Below are 10,116 nucleotides of genomic sequence, written 5' to 3' on the forward strand. Positions count from 1 at the left end.
TTTTTTTTTTTTTTTTTTTTTTTTTTTTTTTTTTTTTTTTTTTTTTTTTTTTTTTTTTTTTTTTTTTTTTTTTTTGCATACTGGTCATTCTTTAATTAATACCACTGCTCGTTCTCTTGCATTGCGTAATATTTTGCATGTGCCTAAAATTTTCAAACATCTTCTTTCCGTTCATAAATTTTCTCGTGATAATGACGTATTTTTTGAATACCATCCTTGCCATGTTACCAGATCTATGGTTTCCTGGTTTGTTACCAGATCTATGGTTTGATGGTTTGTTGCCAAATCTATGGTTTACTGGTTTGTTACCAGGTCTATGGTTTCATGGTTTGTTGGTTTCTTGGTTTGTTACCAGATCTATGGTTTCATGGTTTGTTGGTTTCTTGATTTGTTACCAGATCTATGGTTTCCTGGTTTGTTGCAAAATCTATGGTTTACGGTTTGTTACCAGATCTATGGTTTACGGTTTGTTACCAGATCTATGGTTTACGGTTTGTTACCAGATCTATGGTTTACGGTTTGTTAAATGTATGGTTTCATGGTTTGTTACCAAATGTATGGTTTCATGGTTTGTTACCAAATCTATGGTTTCATGGTTTGTTACCAAATCTATAGTTTCATGGTTTGTTACCGTGTAATTCTCATTATACACATCTATAAATACATGAGGTCGTGACCCATATAGGTCACACTATCATTCAACCTAACAGAGTCTAGCACCTACAAAGCTCAAACTAGTCGGTCTCCCTCTCTGAGTCTCTTGGTTTCTTTTTTATTTTGTCTTTCTTGGTCTTCCTCTCTGAGTTATCTCGGTCTCTGTCTCCCTCTCTAAGTCTCGCGTTGTCAGTCTCAATGTGCTCATTTCCGTCTCTTCGTTGGTCTCAATATGCTCGACTACTTCTCTCCTTCTGAGTTTCTTAACTTCAGAAAAAAAGGGAAAAAGGTACTTGGTTATATTATTCTCTAATTTGGATAGTTTAAGAAACCCTATCATAATGAATTCCTCTGCTTTTTAGATTTTTTTTTGTAACAACCCAACTCAACCTATAATTAAAGGTTTAGATTGAGTTGGGTTGTGAAATTTTTTGCGTTTGGTTGGGCTACCCATCCAAAAAAATCCGTACTTTTGGACTGTTTACCTCAACCCAATCCAGACCGTGTACGCCCTAATATCATAAATTTTTAAACACTTTTACATTGTACTAAAACATTATCCTCGATCATTTTAAAAGTTCTTTAACTACATAACTATATTTTCAATTAAAACAATAATTAAAAATTTCTCCTTTTCACCGATGCTCCATGATCGGATGAAAGTTGTCATAGTTGGCCACTATTCTATACACAAAAAATTCATACAGATGTTAGGAGAAGAACATTCATAGTACATCTTCTAGAATACTTAGATTAACCAATTAGATGGGTGGTATTTGGCTACAAGGCTTTTGACAAAACAACACATTAGTTTTGGTTGGTGAATCATTTTCTCACCAACTATTGAGCCCACCACGTATTTGCATACATTAAATTAATTTAATAATAAAAACTTTGGGGCACTTGAGTAAAAGAGGAAAAAGAGGATACATGAATGAACATGGAACAATTCTAAATGAGAGTGATCTTGACACCTAATGATAGGATGACTAAAAATGACTTAAAATAAGTGAAAGTTATTACCAATACCAACATGCTCCTTTCTTTTAGGTAGCTTAACTATAAAAACTCCAAACCTTGCTTGTTTTGCTTGGAACAACCTTATTTTAGGTGAAGTTTTAGAAATTTTCATAGGAAGCATGTGTGTGAGGAAGTTAATGTTGTAAGGACCCATGTTGGTCTATGAGGATAGTTTTTATTCTTACAAGCGAGAAGTGAGTAACATGTCCATGTTGCCGGGGATATAAGGGATTGTCAGGCCATTAGATATAAAACTCAAATCTCAAAACCTTATCCAAATCAAGGACATGAAGTATCACAAATTTGAAAGAATCTCGCAAAGTGAATAGGTAATGTTTGATATGTTGAACACAACTCTTTGTGGGAAACACTCACTTTCTATTAAGACCAATCAAGAAGAGATTGCAAGACACTTTATAGCACATACTATATTTTACTTTGTTTGGGATTGCTTCCGGTGAAAAATTTAATGTGGTGGAGGGTATTTATAGTATAGACTAGAAAGTGTAGACCATATGGAAACATTTGAATTTTTGCTAGCGGACGATTGGTCATCCCAATGAAGTGGTACCAGATAATCAACTTTCTGATGCAAATTCTCCATTAAGAGTACCAGTCACGTACTTTTTTTAGCTGCTCCAGCTGCAGCTCTAGACCTCGCTTCTGTAGTTAACAATGGTTGATATTCGGGTATTGTGGTCTCCTACATAATAAGCATCACAGCATCCAACTGGCTTGCAGTCTTTGCTTCTTTTGTATAAAAGACCATAATCTATTATATCTTTGACATATCTCAAGATCCATCGAGTTGCAACCAAATGAGGTATCTTTAAATTTTGCATGAAATGACTCATGACTCCAATTGCATAAGAATGTGAGGTTGGGTTAAAGTTAGTTAGATAAAACTACCTACTAGTTATCGGTATACCATTTCATTGTTTAACTCTTTTTCTCTATGTACACAGATCTTTGCATTTGGCTCCAATGGTATTGAAATTTGCTTGCACTCCAGCATGTCAAACTTCTGAAGCATATCTTTTGTATACTTCTATGGCAGAGAAACAATCCTTCATCTATGTAATTAACTTCTATAGCCAAGAACTATTTAAGCTCCTCTAACTCTTTCATTTGAAGGCACACTGATAGATTTTCTCTTGTTTGATGAATTTTTCTTTTCGTCGTTCCTAGTGATGATCAAATCATCCAAATAAACCAACACATATGCGAATTTTCTTTCTCTTTACTTGATGAACGGACTTGAGTATGCATGCACAACTCAATAACAACTTTGAGTAAGAAATTTAACAATCTACCATACCAAGCACTTGATGCTTGCTTCAATCCATAAAGAGGTTTTCTAAGCTTGCATATGTGATTAGGATTCACTACATTCTCAAATCCTCTTGTTTGGTTCGTGTACATCTACGAATCTAACATTTCTTGCAAGTGAAGACTCTTCACAACAATCTGTCATAGTTTCCAATATTTATTGTCACGAGTGCTAGTAGAACCCGTATAGTAGTGATTTTCGTCATTGGACTAAACGTTTCATCATAATCTAGTCCAAATTGTTGAGATAACCCTCAAGCTACGAGTTGAGCCTTGTATCCCTTGATTGATCCATTTGGTTGACACTTTATTTTGTAAACCAACTTGCAAGAGAAAGGTTTGACATTTCCTAGGCTATAATTTCTCTCCATTGCCTTTTGCGGAGCCGAATTCTATGATAATTCATCATACATCTCTGACTCTCTAACTCCGTCTTCTATAATAATTATGTTGGCATACTTAGGATGTAACAATTCAAGTACATCGTTAGCAGATATTGTCTACTTTAGCTGTCTGTCAACTTCACAGTTTTAGAACGCATATTCTAGGAAGAGGTTTTCACACCCTTATAAGAAATGCTCATTACCCTCTCCAACCAATGTGGGGTCTCACAATTCATTCCTTGGGGACCAGCGTCCTCACTCACACACCACCTAGTGTCTAGCTTTGATATCATTTGTAACAGTTCAAGCCCCCTGCTAGCAGATATTGTCCGCTTTAGTTTGTCACATATCGCTGTCAGTCTTACAATTTTAAAACACATTTACTAGCGAGAGGTTTCCACACCCTTATAAGGAACGTTTTGTTCCCCTCTCCAACCAATGTGGGATCTTACAAGACACCACTTTGTGTGAGGTAACATTCAGGGGATACCTGAACTAGGCCGAACTTCACAGGATCCTATGGCAAGCTTGTGGAAGCATATGAGGTTAAGATGCAATGAAAACCTCTAAGTAGGCTGCTTACTGAGTATTTTATACTCAACCCTTTCTCTTTTTTTTTTTTTTTTTTCTAGATACTGGTCAAGGTGGAGAGATGCTCGGGAGTTGCTATGTCTCAAAGGTGTCAACCCAGGGGGTCTATTTTGTATCTTGTTTTGGTTTGTCATTCCTATTAACTTTCCCGCACCCGTTCTACGTTTGTAAATAATGGGAACAATACCTGTTTTGTATCCCTAATGTTTTAGATTTTGTTAATGGTATTATTGAATTTAAATTACACGCAATTTTACCGTATTTTGATTAGTTTGTGTTTATTTTTATCTTTATTCTTTTTTAATTTCCCTTTTCTTCTATTCTTTGTGGTTCGATTTCTCGAAACTTCGAAAATCAGATCATGACAATTCACCCTAAAATGAGATTCATCATCAAAGAAATTTGCAGTGCTAGAGCCTAATGAATAGCTTCTACCCCTGGTCTATGACAAGTAAGAGAACCGCTTAGAATTAAGTCTGAACTTCGTAGAGCTCAATGAAAAGTGAGTGGTAGCTTACTAGGTTAAGAATGCGATGAGAACCTACAAGTTGTTTACTAAATATTTTTATACTCATCCCTTTCCCTTTTCTTTTTAGGTGTTCACAGGCTCGTGGTTGAGGTGGAGGAGCATTTGAATGCTACACAATCATAGAGGGGTCGTTTCAAAGTTTCAATATGTTTCTATATTTTAAGCTATTTATATTTTTATTTATAATTGTATCCCAAACCCATTTCCCCTTTGTAATAAATTGAACAACACTTCTTGCAATGAGATTTCATTTTGTATTTGTGTGAAGTAATACTCCATTATAGTTTACTATATATATCATATTTGATATTTTATTATAGGAAAATATCTAATATTTGTCTTCTTGCAATTAGGTAGCTTTCCATTTATTACTATTTCCTTATCCTTCTAATTCATTTAATTATAAATAGATATCTTTCACACTACATTTAGGTAGGATGGATTATGCAAACATTCTCAATTTGATTATGATGTTATTTGTTGGTCTTCATTTTGATTTAAAATTTACCCCATTTTTTATCATTTATTTTATTCTATATTTCTTTTTATTTGTTTTTGGTCTAGTCTTTTTAGTCACAATCTCTGGTTTGAAGCCTAAAAAATCGAGTTGTGATAACTCTTGTTGTCATTTATCTGAGCTCCCCTTTATCTTTTCTTTTTCAGGTGTTTGCAGGCTAACTGTTGAGGTGAAGGAGCATTTGGGAGTTGCACAATCATAGAGGGGGTCGTCTCAAAGTTTAGTCTGTTTCTATATTTTAAGCCATTTATATTTTGATTTGTAATTGTATTCCAAACCCATTTCCCATTTGTAATGGGATATCATTTTGTAGTGTAACGACCCTAAATTTTCACATACTTAGAGTCCCTACTAATGTCTCATGCTCATCTATAATGTGGAAATATAACTCTTACATGAACATAATTTGTAACATAAACTTCAAAAAATGTTTAAAACATTTTCTCTGGAAAACATAGTCATGGTCTTACATGTTTAAATATGAAATACTGAAATTTAGAGAAAAAAAAAAAAAACAAATACAAAATAATTTAAAACAATGCAATGCAAAACAACTTATTCTAACTCAAGACTAGAAATTTAAATATGAATCTACCCTATGCACGTGTCATAGTCTCTATTCGCGATGCCACCGTCCTCTATACAAGTGCGCCTTGCTTTGACCTGAAAAATGATGTGGCACACGACCTGAGTATTTCAAAGAATACTCAGTAAGTGGCCCCACTATAGGGGGCTATACAAATGCAAACACATGCAATCATGATTTAGGAACCTATCTCTAATCATCTTAGGGGTGGCCTCTAGTCTCGGACAAATTGGATGTGTAGTACTTCCTTACACACGACTCACACATGCGAGTGTGAATCCCTAGAGCGCTCGCACACCCCCTGGACCCTCTGGTCAAGCTAATCTGTAGCGACGTCCAGAGGTCAACGGAACTCCATAGTATCATGCTTCTCATGAACACCCTCATCTGTGTGCATTTACACCTGTGCGCATTCGCGCTCATCATACAGTGCGCGTCCGCACTCATCATCTCTAGGGGAAGTAACCCTATGCTTATGAACATACAATATGCATGAGGTCCCTCTAAATCTATCATAATGTCTCGTCTGACACAACCCTCTAGTCTCATCTCTTTGTTACTCTAGATAAAACATACTCGTGGATATTTATATTAATATCATTTTCACGCTGTTAGGGTTGTGTAACAACCCAATCAATAAAGAAATAAACAAATAAAAATTATTATAAACAAAATTATTATTATGTAAAAAAAATTTAATAAATAAGTAAATAAAAACAGTTATTCCCTTGTTTCTCTCCACTAACAGTAGTCACTTCCCCAATAATCTCTCCTTTAACACACCTCACAATTCCTGCAAAATGAAAAAGAAATGAAAAATGTTAGATTCTCACATCAAATTTATAGGAGATGGGTTTATAGAGATGATCAAGATTTACATGGGAGAGAGATTTGAGATTTATCTGTAATTTATATCTAAAATCTCCTCTTCTCTATCCAATTATTTAGTTTTATTTAGCAATTTATCTGTTAGAAATATATCTCATGATGAATAACAAAAAAAAAAAAAAAGTAATTGGTAAAGTAATTGGAAAGGTAACAAACAAAAATAAAAAGAAAGGTTTAAACAGATTTAACATATCAGAATTTCTTCACTCTTGCAAAAACAAACACAAAAAAAAAATTCGATTTAGTTTTTTTAGTAAGATATTTTTGCTAGAAAGAGATATTGCATTTGAAGAGGTTAGTAGTTTCATTTTATTTTATTTAATGATATTAAAAGTCATAGTGAGACAGAGAGGGATAATTAAAAAAAGGAAACACAGTAAGAGACAGGGAGGGAAGATTGTGAATATAATTGAAATTATCTGAAAAATGTTTAAAGGTATTAAACACCGTAAGAGAAAATAGAATATCTGAAAAATTGTAATGGGTATTAAATGGTTTGTATGAAAATAATACTATAACAAACATATATAAATATTTCAAGACCTAACTCAGGCAAAGAATCTAGCGTTCGCATAAAGTATAACACATGGATCAACATAAATTAGAAAAATAATTTTATAGAAATTCAAACTTGAAACTAATGTCATGGGCTCACATAGGTTGACTTGGAGTTCAATGGACTTTCATTAAGGATAACGATGGAACATCAACCTAAGCTAACCAGGTAAGTGACCTTACTATTGGTTATATTTGATGTTGACACGTGCCCTGTGGTTCTGCACTTGTCATATATATTGATATGCGTGAATTGTCTGTGGATCGATATGTTTTCTATATGTTATGTATATGTTATAATTTGCGAATTGTATGATAATAAGTACGGTACGATGTGTTCAAGGATATGTTTGAAATAGGATACAAGAAGGATGCACAAAACGAAATGTAACGATATGAGAAAAATACGTTTATGAAACGTTAAGGTTAGGTTACATACCGAAGTGATATGGATAAGAGACATTGATGAAAGAATACGGTTAGGTTACGAGTAGAAAGGGATAGGTTTGTGATAGATTGATAGAATGATAGCGTTAGGATTGATAGAACGATAGCGTTAGGTTAAGTTCTTGTGATGATATGACTAAGGTACGTTCACGTAATGATATGTCTGTGATAGGTATAAGAACCTTAAGGCTATGATAAGTTAGAGAACGATATGACTACGAAGTGTTTACGTTACAACTTGTTTATTATATGATACATTGTAATGCAATATGTCATGGTATGATGTGTATATGATGAAATGTTATGTTAAAAGCATAGAACGTTATGTTAGGTCTCTTAAATTGTGTGTATACAGCATGATATGAATGACATGAAATTACGATAAATGGCATGAAATATAACCCCGTTAGAATTATGTATGATTTGAGAACGGAAGAATGAGAAACGATATGATATGAATGATGAACGTTATCTGAAACGATATGAAAAATGATATGATATGTACATAATGCTAGCGGGGTTGTGTTAAAGGATAATGAAAATGGAAAAGTTTTGGGACCTCATGCATTATGTGTGCTCATGCATTTGAGGCCAGACCCCTAACCCATCACAAGGGTACGGACGCGTACATCCAATGGCAGGACAACGATCGTTATGCTTTGCATAGCGCTGCCGTGACGGTTACTAGTTCTAACGGATTCCGGCATAAGGGGCTCCTAGAGTATGCCCACCGGATAAGGAAAGTGGCCCAGTGGAGTGCAAACTAGTTGGTGAACCCATACTCGCATGTATGGACTGTGTGTAGAGTAATGGTACACGTCCAAAGTTTACCTATTAGAACAGCACCGTAGGGAAAACAAAACGAAACGAAAGATAGGTCCTATCATTTCATTGCATGTGATTGTTGCATTTAACCCCAATAGTGGGGTCACTTACTGAGTATTTCTTAAAATACTCAAGTCATATGCTACTACATTTTTCAGGTTAAGGCAAGACATTCCTGTACGGCTGACGACAGCATCGCAACTCGAGACCATGGCACATGCGTAGGATAGTGGTATTTATTTTCTTAAACTTAAGCTAGAATAGGATGTTTTTAACTTAAACTCTTATTCATTTCATTTAGTCTTTTGTTGTGTCGTTTTAAAGATTTTTTTGAAACACGCAAGTCATGGCTATGTTTTAAGATAAAGATTATGTTTTATGGAATTTTAATGAAGTCCTCCGCATTCAATGTTTATGGTACGTATACAGTAGCGACCTTAAATTAAGTAGAAAATTTTGGGTCGTTACAGGTTGTGTCCTATGTCAATCTAACGACATGATGCAATATGGCAAACAACATCATAAGGCATGCTCAACATGAAAAACATCATGTTAATAACATCGTCATGATGTCACAATAGAACACTTAAGTGCATTAGATATAATAGGTACATCATGCATTGAAACATAAATAACGTACACTTAACATACATCACAATAGAACGTCATACTCATACATCATCATAATTCAAACAATCTTTAGCCTATCCTTTAGTAAGGTCACTCACTTGATTAGCTTATACTGGTGTCACCAATTTATCTTTAATAAAGTTCGATTTTTTCCCTTTGTATTCAAGCCAACCTATATGAATCCATGACATCAATTTCACGTTAAATTCTCTAACTCTTACAATGGTTCATGTGCTAGACTTCATGCGAGCATTAAAGACTCTGCATGAATAAAGTCTTCGAACGTTATAATATACATCTATATATATATATTTTATATATTTTAAAGATTTCATTTTCTATTTTTTTATTTTGAGTAGCTACTTTCTTATTGTTTGTGTGCTCTATGACCAATTTTTTTAAATCAATTCTTACTTAATCATAGTCGATTCTTACTCCCAATTTTTTCCTTTTATTTTTCTCTTCTTATATATTTCTTTTTTTTTGTTTGGTATTTTGGTCTCTGTGTATTTCCTCTTTTCTTTCCTTCATTAATTATTCTTTCCAAATCTTTTTTTATCTTATTTGTATTTTTTTTCTTCAATTATTTTTGTTAACATTTAAAATTCACAGATATTACACATCATAACCAAAAATCTAAATAACATCATAACCAACATCATAACATCATTTATTTATTTTGTATTTGTTCTGTATTTGTCTCATTTATTTTTCTACAACCTAACATCATAACCAAAAATCTAAATAACTGGGCAAGGGAACAAGAGATTTAATTCGAAATCTAATTCTGAATAATTAGACTGTTGTTTATCGACAATCGGCAAGGATAATCGGCAAGTGAAATCATTTTCGGTGAGAGGAAATTGTTTGATGGGGAGTTGTTGGAAGAAAATAAAAATGGGAAAAGGGAGAGAATTGGTAAAGACTTTTGGGTAAGATGAGATATATCTATTTCTGAACAGATTCACTGTTTAAATATTTAACTAATCCTTGCCACTACCAACTAAATCTGTGCTACTAAATCTAGCCAACTAAATTTGTGCTGCAACTAAATCTGTACTACTAAATCGGGCAAACTAAATCTGGCCTACTAAATCTGGTCAACTAAATCTGGTCAACTAAATCTTGCCAACTAAATTTGGCCTATTAAATCTCGCCTACT

At 33.9% G+C, this 10,116-nt stretch overlaps 1 long non-coding RNA gene across 1 annotated transcript in view; it reads right to left on the reverse strand.

Annotated features, from left to right (window-relative positions):
• Nucleotides 1–9,588, reverse strand: part of LOC111480735 — a 16,199-nt gene extending 6,611 nt beyond the window's left edge. Inside the window, exon 1 of the long non-coding RNA XR_002717910.1 lies at nt 9,574–9,588. This is a non-coding gene — a long non-coding RNA (uncharacterized LOC111480735). The remainder of the gene's footprint in view (nt 1–9,573) is intronic.
• Between the last annotated feature and the right edge of the window lie 528 nt (nt 9,589–10,116).

This window comes from Cucurbita maxima, unplaced genomic scaffold (assembly GCF_002738345.1).
Source record: "Cucurbita maxima cultivar Rimu unplaced genomic scaffold, Cmax_1.0 Cma_Scf00006, whole genome shotgun sequence".
NCBI classification, from domain to species: domain Eukaryota; kingdom Viridiplantae; phylum Streptophyta; class Magnoliopsida; order Cucurbitales; family Cucurbitaceae; genus Cucurbita; species Cucurbita maxima.